This window comes from Aedes aegypti, chromosome 2 (assembly GCF_002204515.2).
Source record: "Aedes aegypti strain LVP_AGWG chromosome 2, AaegL5.0 Primary Assembly, whole genome shotgun sequence".
Classification (NCBI taxonomy): Eukaryota; Metazoa; Arthropoda; class Insecta; order Diptera; family Culicidae; genus Aedes; species Aedes aegypti.
The window spans coordinates 304,588,845-304,605,713 of NC_035108.1; the positions used below are offsets into that span (position 1 = coordinate 304,588,845).

The 16,869-nt window shown below is 36.7% G+C and overlaps 1 protein-coding gene and 1 non-coding gene across 2 annotated transcripts in view; both read left to right on the forward strand.

Annotated features, from left to right (window-relative positions):
• Positions 1-16,869, forward strand: part of LOC5574506 (GATA zinc finger domain-containing protein 14) — a 548,034-nt gene that overhangs the window by 503,049 nt on the left and 28,116 nt on the right. The gene's annotated exons all lie outside the window — the stretch shown is intronic.
• On the forward strand, positions 4,000-4,071 carry Trnaa-agc. The gene has a single exon. It is a non-coding gene; the product is annotated as a tRNA-Ala (tRNA).

The window sequence follows — 16,869 nt, forward strand, 5'->3', positions numbered from 1 at the left end:
GTACTAATGAGTTACATATAATACCCATTGTTGAAGCATTGGAACAATAGACAAACAAAATAATTGATAATTTTAGACAAAAATTGTTGCAATCTTCTATCGCCACGATTAATATATATAATATATAATTATATATTTTGGTTAAGTTAGGTTAAGTACATTGAAAGCGTTTTTTCTCTCTCTTATAAGAAGGTGGAATCAACGCACCTGTAAAAATTCTGAACTGCTACGGCAAATGAAATGTAATATGTTGTTAACAGAATGTTAATAAAAGCTTAATTTAGTTTTACCAAATTAGGATGATAGTGTTGTCTAACACAGAGCACCTATATCAGAGGCGCGTCCATTGCCAAAATCATGGGTAGGACAAATGTTGGTATAAATTTCAACAAATTTGATTGTTTTCTGGGTATCCTGTTTTATACATATTCTGATTCTACGTTAAACACAGAGTTAGAATCCAAAGTTCCATAATTTCCATTCCATCCATAGGTATGATAGAACTAGATTCTGCCTGTAATCGTTTACAGGGGGTCATTTTTTTAATTGTGTACCTAGTCAAATGAAAGGATTGTCAATTAACAAATTCCTCTTTGTTTGGCAGATGGTCAATTGATGTGTTTGTGTATTGTGTGTTTGGTTAGGTATAAGTTTAAACAGTCAAGAGTTCCCATTTCCTCGATCTTAGTTTAGTAATTTATTGTATTTTGTTTGAAAATTTCTATGCTTTCCGCTACGAAAAGCTTCCAAGGTTTTGAAAAATGTCATAAGAGTTTAATATTTTTTGTGTTCAGGAAATGCTGTTCATTGTAAATATGTTCTGCAACTTTTGAAATGGTGTACAAGTCCTTTTTCTGTGGCTTTGTGTGCTTTAGTAACTTCTGCTACGTGTTCTTCAAAACGTGCATTGAGAGTGCGTTTTGTTTGTCCTATGTAAATTTTGTTACAGTGGTCGCATGTAATTTGGTAGACGCCTGATTTATAAAAACTGTCAATTGGATCTTTTGTTGAACCTAGAGAGTTTGGAGTTGGTTGTTTCTACTCGTAAAAAAGCTAACTCAAAACCAAAGCTTCAACATGCCCTGCTCATCGTATCCGACATTCGAAGACTCCAAGTGCTTGCAGGTCCACCTCGAGCATCGTCCACGTTTCATGCCCATAGAGGACTACCGGCCTTATGAGCGTTTTGTACATGGTATATTTGGTGCGGGCGTGATTTTTTTTTGACCGCAGCTTCTTCTGGAGGCCATAGTAGGCCCTACTTCCGCTGATGATGCGCCTCCGTATTTTACGGCTAACGTTATTGTCAGCCGTCAGCAAGGATCCAAGGTAGACGAACTCATCGACCACCTCGAAAGTATCCTCGTCTATCGTAACACTGCTACCTAGGCAAGCCATGTCGCGCTCGGCCCCACCAGCTAGCATGTACTTTGTCTTGGCCGCATTCACCACCAGTCCAACTTTTGCTGCCTCGCGTTTCAGGCGGGTGTACAGGTCTGCCACCTTTACAAATGTTCGGCCGACGATGTCCATATCATCCGCGAAGCAAACAAATTGACTGGATCTCGTAAAAATCGTACCCCGGCTATCCGCATAACACCTTTTAGCGCAATATTGAACAACAGGCACGAAAGTCCATCACCTTGTCGTAGTCCCCGGTGGGATCCAAACGAACTGGAGTGTTCGCCTGAAACTTTCACACAATTTTGCACACCTTCCATCGTCGCTCTTATCAGTCTCGTGAGATTCCCGGGAAAGCTGTTCTCGTCAATGGTTTTCCATAGCTCTACGCGGTCTATACTGTCGTATGCCGCCTTAAAATCGATGAAAAGGTGATGCGTTGGGACCTGGTGTTCACGACATTTTTGAAGGATTTGCCGTACAGTAAAGATCTGGTCCGTTGTCGATCGGCCGTCAACGAAGCCGGCTTGATAACTTCCCACGAACTCGTATACTACAGGTGACAGACGACGGAAGATGATCTGAGATAATACTTTGTAGGCCGCATTTAGAATGGTGATCGCTCGAAAGTTCTCACAATCTAACTTGTCGCCTTTCTTGTAGATGGGGCAGATTACCCCTTCCTTCCACTCCTCCGGTAGCTGTTCTGTTTCCCAGATTGTGCCTATCAGCCGGTGCAGACAAATGGCCAGCCTATCCGGACCCATCTTTATGAGTTCAGCTCCGATACCATCCTTACCAGCAGATTTATTGTTCTTGAACTGGTGAATGGCTTCCTTAACCTCCCTCAAAGTGGGGGCTGGTTGGTTTCCATCTTCCGCAGTACTGACGAAGGCATTTCCTCCGTTGTCCCGTCCTTCATTGCCTGTGCTCTCAGCGCCATTCAGGTGCTCGTCGAAGTGCTGCTTCCACATTTCGATCACCTCATGCTCGTCCGTCAGAATGCTCTCATCCTTATCCCTGTACATCTCGGCTCGCGGCACGAAGTTGTGTCATCCATAATGTTAAAAATCATTGATTCAAAAAGTAGACAAATTCACGCGTGAACGTAAAGAAATTTTCGCAAAAACCTCAACTTTCATTAGCTTATAATTGTAAGAAAGAGAGGTACCATTCATGCTTTGAAAATATTTCATCAATAAATGATGATTTGAACTTTTTACGAGAAGGATCGTACCGATCAATCTTACCCCGCTGATCAATTTTACCCCGGATTACGGTATAGAAATACCTCGTTTTTTCTATCAGAAACAAAATCAAATCCTAAACGTGTTTATTTTACCACCCCTTCCCCTACGAATGCCTTACAGAGAAAAAAATAATGATGATCAGAATCCGGTTATTTTTTTCTGTTACGCCAATCTGTAGTGGGATTAATATGCGATTACTTTTTTATGGGACTATTTGACTTGATTTTTTTTATGTAATTTTATAAATTGTATTCTTTTTTTTCAAAAAAAACCTGAAGATTCTCAGTAAATGGTATGACATGCAAGAAGTTCGATTAATATTTCGCTGTAATTTTTTTTTATTTTTTCATTTTCTCTTTGATTTTTCCTTTCTTTAAACCATGTCACAATAAATTAGGAGAAATTTTATCCAAAAATTTTCCATGAATGAACCCCTGTAGCGGCAACTTTATTTTTACCACATAAAATATTAAAATCGCTATAACTTTTTTGTTTCTCAATATGTTTGCACAATTGTTTCCAAAAGTTCTCAAAAAAATATTCTGTAGTCAGAATCTGTATCGATATTTTTCATCACTTTTTATATTTTCTTTGCCCACCATTTTGGTTCTAGTCAATTTTTCAAAATAATAAAATGTGGGCTATACAATGTCAGGTTATGAAGAACCTTCCTGAAAAAATCAAACATATCGATTATCAACTACCGAAAAGCTAAACATTACATAAACTTTGCAATTGAATTAAATGGACAAATTGATGTGAAGTTTTGCGAAAAAGTTACACGTCTTCTCAGTGAGAATCGAACTCACGACTCCCTGATCTCTAGTTAGAGCGCGTTACCCCTACGCCATGAGAGGACTCATAGACGCGGAAGTTAACCTGAATTCGATTTCAGCTCAATAATCACGTGGTCCTTTTTCGCAAAGTGCACCGAATTCAGGTTAACTTCATGGCGTAGGGATAACGCGCCCTAACTAGAGATCTGGGAGTCGTGAGTTCGATTCTCACTGTCGTGTAACTTTTTCGTAAAACTTCACATCAATTTGTCCATTTAATTCAATTGCAAAGTATATGTAATGTTTAATTACAATTTAATTAATTAATTGTAATATGATTAACACATGTATTGAGTTTTTCGGTGATCCAATCTGCATGGTTATTAAATTACTCAACTTATTACGCGTGGTAAAGATGGATAAATTATGGGTGAAATTGTGAAATAGTCCACGTGCGCGGCTGTGATTCGAACCCAGGATTCTTGTATGCTAGACGAGCGCTTTACCGACTAAGCTACCGAGCCACTTGGTGACCCAATAACGTAGATGGTTACAAGTTTCAAGTTACAAGTGGCTCGGTAGCTTAGTTGGTAAAGCGCTCGTCTAGCATACAAGAGTCCTGGGTTCGAATCCCAGCCGAGCACGTGGATTTTTTTTTTTCATAATTTCACCCATAATGTATCCATCTTTACCACGCGTAATGAGTTAATTAAATTTATAATATGATGTTTTTTGATGTTTTTAAGATCATTTTCGGCCGGAGTAGTACCAAACATATAAATGCTTATTACTCAAAAATGGTTCTCAAAAAGATTCTAGAAGTAGAAGAGTTTTATTTTTTATTTAATATCGAAAAACAATAAAGTTATTGCGATTTGAATAATTTCTGAAAAAATATGCTGCTAACGGAGGAGTAAATCAAGGAAATCTTTCAGAAACTCCTACGACAATTGCCCGCATGCTGGTACACATAGTTTCTAGGAGTAGCCAGGAGAACTCGAGAATATTTCTGTGGCCGGAGTTGTTCCGATGAGTCACTAGGTCAAGTCGGGTAAAAACGGGCGATTTTTTAGGACAAGGCAAATTATATTTATTTATTTCTAATGGCAATCCTCTTAATTTGCATAAATCAAGATCTGATATGCACCATTTAGGGGAACTTATGTATTGTCGGCAGCCTAAGCAGCTGAACTTTTAAGAGGGCAATTTTACGCAACAAAAGAGCACAACAATTAGCAGCAGACACCTTAACTACACTTGAGCACTCTTCATTTGTTAATTATAATACACAAAACACTATTTTATCCTCTTAATCTTCTATGTTTCCTCACCAAGGTCACGAGGCACTTGTTCTTTTATCGGCAATGCAATGGACCAATGCACGAGTTCACTTGTTGACATTTGAGCAGTGCCGTGTTATTTACGTGACCACAGCAACGAGTGAATTCGGCACCGCTCAAACGTCAAATAAGTGAACGCGTGCATTGGTCCATTACTATTGTCGGCAACAAAAATGTTCACTTCGGCAATCCAAAACTGCGAAAAATACAGACTACACTGAGAACAGAATTGCAGTTATAAATAGAATAGCAGAGAGTCACATTGAATACACAACGCCACTTAATTTATACAGACTAAGGCACCGTCCACAAATTGCGTAACGCTCTAGGGGGAGGGGAAGTAGACTCAAACACAAAATTTATTTTTTTCGTGCAAAGACCGTTGCGGAGGGGGGAATGGTCGAAAATTGTACATTTTAACGTTATGTCATAAATGGACGCTTCGTTATTTCGTTTTCATTTATTTTATCGAATAGTTTTTGTATGTATTCAATCTCACTATGGCAGCATTTCGGCTGTAAAAATTTCCATGTTATGGTCTTGCAGCGAATCCAGCCTAGAAGTTGCAGCGTGACGTCATAGTTAATTGATTCATAATATTGTGCTCTGCAAGAAAAATCCCCGGAACACGATTATCGGATTACTTGAATTTCAGAGTTGCGTTTGAATGGGTTACATGCATGCCCCTATTCGCTACTCACACTACTGTTCATTAGGGTGCGGCTTATTTTTCAAAAGCTAACAAAATCAAAAATTCTTGTACTCTTATTAATTCAAATCATATTAGATGAGAAACCTCAAAGTTTGAGCCAAAAATATTAAGATTTAGAGAGGGGCAAGCGTCTTGAAGGTAAATTTTCAAGTTATAAAAAATGGCCTTCAGTGAAATCACCATAACTTCCGTTATTTCGAACCAATTTTGAAACTTTCAGCACCATTGTCTTTAAAACTAAATTTATGAAAACTTTGTAGAATATCAAGTTTGTGTAAAAGCAAAACTAGTTTCAATAAAAAGTAGTTTACTCCAAATGTTTTCTCATTTTAACTAAAATAATATCTTTGTTTGACCATAACTTCATGAATACTCAACCGATTCCAAATCTTTTTGCATGCATTGCAGAAGCTTACTTAATTGTTTTCATACTTTTCATACGCCACATTTCACTAAAAAAATTTGACCAAGTTATTCAACAAAAAATGCACAAAACCATGATTTTTTAACGAAAAACGCCAGTTTTTTAATATAATTTTTTTTCAGTTAAACAATATTTTTAAAGCTGAAACTGATTTCCCTCATTTGTTAAACCTTTGAAAATGATTTGTCAACAATTTTTAAATAATTTTGAAACAATAAAACTTTTTGCTCATTTTAAAAATTTATGCACTATTGAACTCGTAATTGAAACAACATGCTTTATAAACACAATTTTTATAGGAAAAATGTAATTTTTGGCGAAAAAACATAAATAATCCAAAGAAATTCGATTTTTTCTTTAAAAACTTATGTTTTTGGGTAGTTTTTGTTACAAAACTAAGCCAAACCATTTTCTAGACAAATGTATTGTATGAACAGGATGGTTTTTTGCTTCAAAATCAAGTACAGTCGAAGTTCGTTATAATGACCACTTTTATAGCGAAAAAAGCTCTCTATAGCGATATTTTTTGGTCCCTTGAAAAAGATTTTAATGTTATCACTATTCTCTATAACGACATTTCTTTATTACGACGGTCCCTTGCCATTTCGTTATAACAAGCTTCGACTGTACTAATATTTGAAATAGGTTGAGTATTTATGAAGTTATGGTCAAACAAGTATGAATTTTACAGTAAAATGAAGATAAATTTCGAGAAAACTACTTTTAACAAAGACTTGTTTCGATTTAAGACAAATTTGATGTTCTACAAAGTTTTCATTAATTTAATTTTGAAAATAATGATGATAAAAGTTTAAAAATTGGTAAGAAATAACCGAAGTTATGGTGACTTCACTGAAGGCCATTTTTATAACTTGAAAATTCACCGTCAAGACGCATGCGCCACCCCTAAATTGTTTATAGGATAAGAGATAGAATTTGAGTAAAGTACATAATATTAAGTTTTCAGTCTGTGTGACCTGTAGTCAAAGACGGTGAATAAATAAATAAATAAATCTTAATATTTTTGGCTCAAGCTTTGAGGTTTCTCTTCTAATATGATTTGAGCACACGAATTTTTGGTTTTGAGAAATTTTGTAAAATAAGCCGCACCCTAGTGTCTTTGCGCAAAATATCGCTAAAAGGTAACGCGAAATTGAAAATTCTACAGGCTATTTTTACATTTTTTTTACGTTCATATTATTCTCAGTGTATGAGAAACTCAGAATAGGCCCTTTGTAAATCAATGCACTTATGACTTGACACAAAAACATCATCCTCTGATAGGCCTATTCAAATGACGTCTCAAATCAGCTGATCGGGAAGCACTTTGACATTTCTTCTATGAAAATGACAGGCCCGTGTTAGCACCGGTCCTCCACCGATGTAAACAAATGCATGGACGGATCTGTCACATGAAAAGGCCTATTGCCTGTAGAACAACAGGAGTGTTGCCAAAATAGTTAACCTATTGAAAGACGTATATTTTATATGTTTCTCAGTATATTGAACATTATGCACTACAATCTTCATATAAGAAAGTATTAAAAGGCTCAATTGTTACCAATGCATGCTTTGTTGCCTAATTGCAATAAATTAATTAGTCATGTTCGTTTTTTTTCTGTCAATTCAAATCGTGAATAATAAATACACCGCAATTGAATATGGTTTTCTGGCAACCTGGTCCCGTAATAAAAAGTGATTGCCGAGGATATCAAAGTGCATTAATTTTAATTTGTGATTTAAAGCATAAAAATTAAGTATTTTCGAGTGCTTTATATACAAATCAAGAGTTCAATAGTGCATTAAGTGATCGGTGTGTAGCTTTTGTGAAAAAATTGGCATTGGAGCGGAGAATTGGGCCTTTTAATGTAATGAGTTTTTGTAAGCTGTTCTTGTGTTGTTTTATTCGGCAGCTCACGAATGACGATAATTTCGTAAGCATTTATTTCATTTAATGATAAAACCCATGTTATATAATATTTTTGTGAAAGATGTGATTTACATGGAAGATTATAGTTCAAGGAATATGTTGAGTACACTGAAGTTAACTCTTGTTCCGTAGATAAATTTAAACAAGGACGATAAGTTAGTGCTGCCGAAAATACCCTCAGGGTGCCGAAGCCATCATTTACCCTATGTTTTGGGCCGTTTATAATGTACCGGATGTAGCCACACGGACTCAATGCCCTAAAGAACCGGTCCATGATTTGATGGATACTAGACCGTTTCAATTCTCTAAAAGTAGAGTTCAAATATTAAAATCACTGATATGCGTTTCCATAAGCTTGAGACAGATATTAAGATACAAATTGACCACTTCATCATAAATTTGAGGCGTGCCGAAGACGCGAAAGTGGTCATTTATAGGATAAATCATATGCAGGACACATGGTTCCCCAATTAAATCGTTTCTCAAAGGGTTATGCTGATGCGTTTTTCTTATAAATAACTATGACTATAAACTTCTTGATTATAGTGGCCACATTATAGCCGATGCCGGAATTTAGCTGTGACTTGAAATTTGCCTACCTCCAGGGGCACAGAAGCACAGAAACCTTGCACACGACCTGCCCCAGTGACTCACCGCCATATCTGAGGCCAGAGGAATATTCTCGAGATCCTTTGGCCATTTTCACTAGTATACTGTCAAAAACTAATTGAAATCCGTTAAGTATTCGCTGAGCGATGAGAGTTTTAGTTATTTTTCTTTCGCTCAGGCATATACGGGTTAAGTAAAGAATTTCAACAGAGTGTGCTTCGAGAGTTCTGTAGGAATTGCTTGAAAATCATAAATAAATATATTCTCTCAGGAATGCCTTGAGGGATCAAGAGCACCCTCGGCCATCGCCAGCAGTACCACGCTCGATTTGGGTATAACAAGCGAGCTTCTTTCAAGATGCGTATACTCAGTACACGATGCTACCGGTTTTGGGTTAATCCATGATTTCGATTACCGTGCACCCCCGCTAATTTGAACGGTACCTCATGCAAACCATCGGGGTTCATTTTTAATTTGAACATCTAGTCACCCTACGGCCACCAGAAAATCGTTCTTCTGGTAACCCCTTTGGCTGTTTTGTTTTGATTCTGCGTTCCGTTCTACAATGTTCCATTTCATTTTACTCCGTTCTTAGCATTTCATTTTACTCCGTTCTTAGCTCATGACGTTTGAACCATTTTTAATCTGAACGATGTGCAAATTAGCGGGGTACAAATTAAAAAGTGTTCAGATTAAATGTGGTCAAACCAACGGGGGTACCCGGTATTCAGGAATCTCCTGATAGTTCTCTTTGTATATTCCAATAACTTGTTAAGAAATACTTCCAAGAATGCTCATGAAAACATATCCAAAAGGATCTACAGAGTTGACTCCTGTAGGAATGATATCACTTCTTTTTTAATCATGGGTGGGACCATCCTTTGAATGTCCTATCCAGACATTTTCGTGCGTAGGGCATGTCCTATCCTACCCACTTCCCGCGAATCTAGATATAAGAAATGCATGTAATGTAGCTTAGAACTTGTAGAAGGTATATAGTGGAATGAAAGCATTTTATAGGACACCAAACAGATTTGAGGCTGGCTCGCGCTACAGCCACCAAAATGTGTTATCTTGCTCAACTAGGCTTCCATGGCACTGGCAGTAGCAGTTATTTAGCTTAACTCAGTTGTGAAGAGGCCTTTATTGAATCAGCGATGGCGCATCAGTCCACGATGAACGACAAAGTCTGATTCCCCCATTCTTCATATCCCGTTATGGCCGCGCGACTCAACAACAACTCAACGGTTGACGGAACCCATTTTCTCGATTGGATTCCTTGGTTTATCCGCCATAGGCACGACCACTGCAGTCGAACCACATCAAGAGGCTGAACACACACTGTACTGCGAAGGTATTTTCTGGTGGAACCTGCGAAAAACGTGGCCTCAAACAAACGACGGCACTATTGACGAGGCCTGTCGATATCGACAGCTTCGACAACGACGACGACGACGATGCCGCACTATGGGACAGAAACCCTCTTGGGTGGGCTAAAACTTCTAGTGCTCCGGAGATGCGTCCTAGAGGTTTGATGGCTTCGGTCAATTATCTTGAGTGACTTCTTCATCTTGGCATTTCGTCCTCTTGGAACAGAGCCTGCTTCTCAACTCGGCTAAGGAAGATCCCCATTGTACCAATAAGGATCTGATTCATAAAAGAATAATTTGCCAAAGACATCAAATCTCTAGGAAGCATCCCCAGAACGCTGAAAGTTTTGGCCAACCAGCGTAGGTTTCTGTCTCACAGTGTGCCGGTTGATGGTTGGAAAATGCAATTAAGCAACTTTTAGCCGCGCTTTTCTATCGTCGGAGGAGGATCCACGACGATAGAGATTTCTGCTCCGATTCTGTGGGAAATCGCACAAAAGAGTTAGGATATGGGCCAGCATCAGACTTCCTATACCAGCCGACGAACGTTATGGAATGTTTGTTCAACGGAGTGAATATAAATTGATTTTAATTGATTTGCTACCGTCTCACGCGCCTATCGTTGGGCTCCATGTCTGACGACGTTCGGGTGACGGGTTTTTCCTCGTTTTTCGGGATCACATCAATCACCTTCCTCGTTTGCCCCCGCATGGACCTGGCTGGTGGGCGACGAAAGCCATCTTGAGCGGATGATCTGCTCCATCATCTGTCTGATTATTCCCGATGGAACGGTTTTTTTTTTTTTTAGCCGGATAAAGGAAGACATATTCCTTTTATGTCCTCGACGGTGCCGTCACGGGTCGAGGCAAAAAGTTAGCCACCGGAAAATATCAAGGTGATTGGTTCGGTACTTCCCACGTGGTTTGATGGTTATGCTTGATGATATGTGGGGAAATGGATGAGACATAACCGCACATTAGTTCTTTTTTTCTGATCAGGTTCTCCTATGGGATTAATCATATTATGGGGCTGTCCATGAACCACGTGGTCATATGCTACCCACCGAAAGTATGGAATGACAGAATCTAGTATGAGCCATTTTACGAAGCTGGTCAAATGACAGGAGACCTGGGAAAATTCAATCATCGTCGTCAGTTTTCGCGAAGATGATGGTTGATGACTGTGCGTATTTCTAGCGTAGCTTTTCATACAGGCGAAAACTTAAATGGAGAAAAACTATTAAAATATTTCTAATCACAAAAGTGCCTTTTTATGTGCAATTTGGGTAACAAAGAGGTAGCTGATACAACAACTAGGTGTAATGTTGCAGTAACGAACATTTTTGGATCTCTTTTTTGTCATTTTCTCCATGTCCCCGTTTGGTAAGATGAGGCGTTGTTAAAAATCACGCTGGATTTAATCCCAGGTCTCCTGTCAATTGACGCCGTTTCGGCGATCAGCTGTTCCGAAACGTATTTTTACAAAACTTTTTTATTTTTCCTACAGAGTGTGGATCTAAAGCTTTCGTTTGGTGTAAAAAAAAGTTATTAATTCGGCAATTATTTCGTATAATAAAAATAGTTTCTCTTAGTAGTGCTACTATAGGAACAATATGTTTACTATAGGCGCAAGGGAGCTCAAATTTTAAGCAAAACTAATTATTGCGATCATTTTTTGAGCAAAATCAAGCTTTAAATCAAAGGTACTTAGATAAATAGGTCCTGACCTTCATGTCAAAAAATGTTTTAGAAAGATGTATAGCACAACGGCCGTAAAAAGCCACTAGTGTGACTATAGGGGACTGTCCACTAAGGGAACACTGACCCTAATCGAACTAATCGACAAAAAAGGAAAAATCACCTAAAAATACCGTTGAAAAGCTTGGAAACTGTAGATTTTTGTGGTGTACCCCTCAATTGTTATTATGCAGGTTCAGATTTTCTTGCAGCTGTTGGTGCTCTCCTGACTTTTCCATGACATTTTGTCCTTTCTTTTGAATTCTCCATGAAATTCGATCCTCTTCTGGGCCGATTGAGAGCACAAACAAAATTGATCAGGATGGGCGACTACAAATTATAATGCTTTGTGTATTGAAAGTTTCCTATCGTTACTAGTAGAGTTTTTGTAATATTCACTCTCAAGAGCACGTCGGGGTCCTGGACAAATGCATCAATGAAGAAAATGTGCAGTTAAGAAAAATAAAGGACTAAACAGGAATCAAGAAAAGAAAAAGAAATGTAACCGGAAACAGAAGATGAGTGTTCGATACCTCATAAAATCTCAGCAAACATTTCTTCAAGAATATTTCAAATACTTTTTTGAGAATTTCCTCGTTTTGAGAATATTACTTCTCGTATTACTGTTTATATTTCTCTATGATTTTCTCCATGAGTTTTAAAGGAAATTTAAAATAAACTTAAAAAAAAATCTTTGTTGAAGTTTAAAAAAACTAGGATTGAACTTTTGTAAATTCTAAAGTAACGTTGTTGAACTTCAAAGAGATTATTGAAAGTAAATCGAACGGAATGCAAGTATAAATTTGTGATTGAATTTCTCGAGGAATTACTGGAAAGAGATACTGTTGGTGTGATACTTCAAAAAAGAAGAACTGCAAACCAAATTCAGATAATTTTTCTATAATAGACGGATTTCACGCCAACTCGACAAAGGGATTGGCAGTACCCCTTCAGAATTCAATGAAACTTTCTGGGTGTGAAGCCTATGTGAAACTAAGATACTTTACATACTTTGTTTTTTTCAAAATCGATCTAGACTAACATTTGGAAAGGGTCAAAGTTTTTTTTTTACTTTTTTTTTATAAACCCGTATAACTCGAAAACGATAAGACCTACCTGACGTTTTAGAAAAAAATTGAAAAAATAAAAAACATTTTCTACACTAAAAATCAAAATTCAAAACTTTAAAGTCGAATAAAAAAACGGCTATTTCAGATTTTGATAATCCTTAGGCAAAAAGTTTCGTAATTAAATTTACTAAAAGTCGTCCATACATTGCAAATTGGGCATATTTTAGGGAAAAAAGTTTTTCTAACTTCAATTTTTTGAAGTCCCAAACTGAAATTTATTTATTCAAAGATTTTGTTTTAAACCGTCAAATATGATTGTGTTTTCAAGTGATAAATGAGTTTGAATCAGAAAATAGATTGTATTTTTATTGAGAATAGTTAAAAAACGGAATTATACAGTGATTATGTTTTTTAAATGCAGGCAATCAATGGACTTCGACTCTGCCTATGGGAAAATCAACTCCGTCTAACAATCCGACGGATTTTTATGGTTTGAAAAATAACACAACAGTATTGCAAACATTGAAAAGTAACAACCTTATCCACACCCCATTGAATTCTCTTCTAGAAAAAGTTTTGTTAAAAAAATAAACTTACTAAACGTACCTGCGTTAAACGCCAGATGAATAAGAAATAATGAATATGTTTGTATTGTTATCTACCTAAAAAAAAGTTGATAAGCTCATAACTCATGGTTTTATTTGCAAATAACAGTCTGCTTTTCTACGAAACAAAAAAGACTCCTTAAAGCAAGGTTAAATACTGGTAATTAGCGACTTTTTTGAAAATTATAACGCTGCTCAATGATATCACTGGAATAATTCCCAAGCAACGATACATCAATTCTAGATTTACCATAAAAAAGGTAATAAATTGGAAAATGTTAGTTTTATTATAATATCATGACACAGTAGCAGTTCAGCTATTTATTTCAAAATTGATAAATTTTGTTAAACAAATCAAAAGTTATTTTTAAGTCAGATGGAACTGCAGCTCATTATAAAAATAAAAAAAAATTGTCAGCTTATGTAATTTCAAGAAAATACATGGATTGGAAGCAGAGTGGCACTTTTTTGCCACATCCCACGGCAAAGGCCCCTGTGACGCTATTGGTGGCACTCTCAAGCGAATGGCAAAAAGAGCAAGTCTTGCAAAATACTATGGAAACACAATCGCAACACCGCGAGAATTATTCGACTGGGCAGTGAAACAAACTGATGCATGTATCACCAAATCAAATTTCTGTTATATATCTAATGAACAATATGTTATATATCTAATGAACAAATGTCAGAGGAATTGGTGGAATTTTTTGATAAGGTTAAAACTGTCCCTGGTACCCAAAAATATCATTGTTTTATGCCTATTAGTGATACACAAATTGCAGCCAAACGGTATACCAATTCGGAGGATGAACCAAAAATATTCAATTTATTCAGTAAAGCCCAAAAATAATGTAAATAATCATGTGCAGATACTACGTTTTAGGATATATAGCAATAATAAAAATAAAAACAACCCACGACTTTTTTCATAAGCATAATATTGACCCTTTCCAGACACCTGTTATGATTGACGAAATAAGAAATTAAATATAATTGTGATATCTTTCCAACCATAAAAAACCCATCGGATTGTTAGACGGAGTTGATTTTCTCATAAGCGGTTTGGTGCAAGATCAATTGAATTTAATTAAAAAAAAAAACTCTGTATAATTCCATTTTATTTCTTTTAACTACTCCCAATAAAACAAATATGATCTTTAAGAATTCATTTTGGACTTTAAAAAATCGATGTTAGAAAAACTTTTTTCTCTAAAATATGCCCAATTTGCAATGTATGGACGACTTTTAGTAAGTTTAATTACGAAACTTTTTGCTTAAGGATGATCAAAATCTGATCCGGCCGGTTTTTTAAATCGACTTCAAAGTTTTGAATCATTTTATTTTTTTCAGTGTAGAAAATGTTTTTTATTTTTTAATTTTTTTTTTCTAAAACGTCTGGAAATTTCACGACAATCCCCCATACAACACTTTTTTGTAGGTTTATAAAAAAAAGTAAAAAAAAACTTTGACCCTTTCCAAATGTTAGTCTTTGAAAAAACAATATATGCAAAGTATCTTAGTTTTACTTACTTTTGACATCCAGAAAGTTTCATTGAATTCTGAAGGGGTGCTGCCAATCGCTTGTCGAGTTGGCGTGAAATCCGTCAATATTGGTATAGCAAGGTGAAAATAGGTATATATCTAAGATCTAAGAATCAATTTATCAATAAACTGATTCAACATGCAGGTTAAACAATATAGAATTCATAGAACATCATACTTCTTAGAATCACAGTGAATTTATATATTTTTCGTAAAATTATGCACAAAACTCCTGGTGGTCGCTTCCACCCCGTAGGTGGGCGGTTTTACCCCGTCACTAAAAAAAAATCGTTATATGTAATAAATTTTTTACGTCTCATAAAATAAACAAATTATCACAAATACAACACCTGTAATAATTGATCATGCCCAAGGCTTCAAAGAACAACATGCTACGTCGAAGATGTACTCATTGATTCTTGATATTGACACATAAATTACATTTCTTAGGCCTTACCCGTCTTCCCCTATCACTAATATATTAAGCCACGGATAGCGAAAAATGCACAGAGGCCCAGTGATAGATTTTTCGATTTCCACTGAACAACAAGAACAGTTTAATCCTGCTTGTTATTGACCATTGCACGAATCTTTAGATTCTAATGCAATTGTTCATTTGCCAGATACATTTTACACACTCACCTATACAGTAGGCGTATGCTTTGAAAAGTTATGACGTTTCAAAATTTTTCAAACTGGGCATGTTGCACCTCGCGTACCTGCAGGAATAAACTAGAACCTTTTGTGTGACCCTTAACCTCCTGCGCATCAACTTCTACCCCTACCTTCTCCCGGCACTGGCCGGGGTTACGAACAACCTTAGAGAATATCGGCTTACCATCCCATTGTGACTTTGGGGGAATGCTGACAGGGAAGGGAGGGAGTTAGCATCTGCATATCTTGAGTGTCTGTACTCCATGTCAGAGATAGCTGATAGTCGTCCGAGTGCCAGGAATCAGTTTCGTTTCCCGTTAGCAGATTCAGTTCGTAGATTATGAGCGGCTCGGCATTCCTACTAGTGGAAGAATTTTCAGTTACTTCAGTCTTCATCGTTCATCTCCCAAATACTCCGTTGAAGAACGAACTGAACTGTAGGATGACCACGGTCTTCTGGAAGGGTATTTTGTGTGCTACTCACTGGACATTTCTTCCGGCGGTGTATCTGGCAATTGGTTTGCATTCAGAAATTTGATAACGATGACTAAAACCATAGGAGTTGTTAGAGTCAGAAATAAATTTGATTACTCAAACATACGAATTGCAAACGAAGCACTCACCAGGCATAATTTGCTAACAAATCACTTTATTTTTCAAAGAAATCCTAATTTATCACTTTGGCTTTTGCAAAACTTATGACTAATTAGTGGAATATACAAATCGTTCGCGCAAAGATAAATCAAAACAAAGACGAAAAACGTTGGTATCGAAGCAGTTGTCAAACTTTAATGCACGTGTATGTGTGAGGCGTGTGAGGTGTGAAAATGTTCACTGTGCAAAAATTGTTTGCACAGTAGTCTAATAAGGTGCAAAATGCTCAATATGTCGCATAAAACACACATACAATGAAAGCGGCTCGCATTACGAATAATGATAGAAATAAATAAAACCGTGATGTTTTCTGGTGACGCCATCGTGGTTAGCTGTATTCAATTGACATTTTTCTTTCGTACATTTGTTTGATCGCTCGTGTTGTGAATGTCGAAAAACTGTTGAACATTCTGTATACAAATTCGTAACTCTTTAACAAGATTTTTTAAATTTTTTATGTCTTCTACGAAGTTGTTAGATATCTTAAAACTCGTGTTTTTCCTGAATATTGCACCTCTCTATCTCTTAAAGTAAACGAATTATCGGTAGAAATCGTTTTAATAAGGCTAATTTGTTCAATAGTAAGAACCCATGAAAAGACGCTTATGGACAATTGTTTTTATCATATGCCGAAAGGGAAGATATGGTACTTTCATGATTTGTAAGAGTTGTCTGCGCCATTTTGCGCCAAAAAGCGATTATAGGGGCGTAAACTACCCCTTGAAAAAAGAGTAATTCAAAAATAACTTTGGTACTTCAAAAGAAAGCGTGATGATATGTTTAGCAAAAACACGGG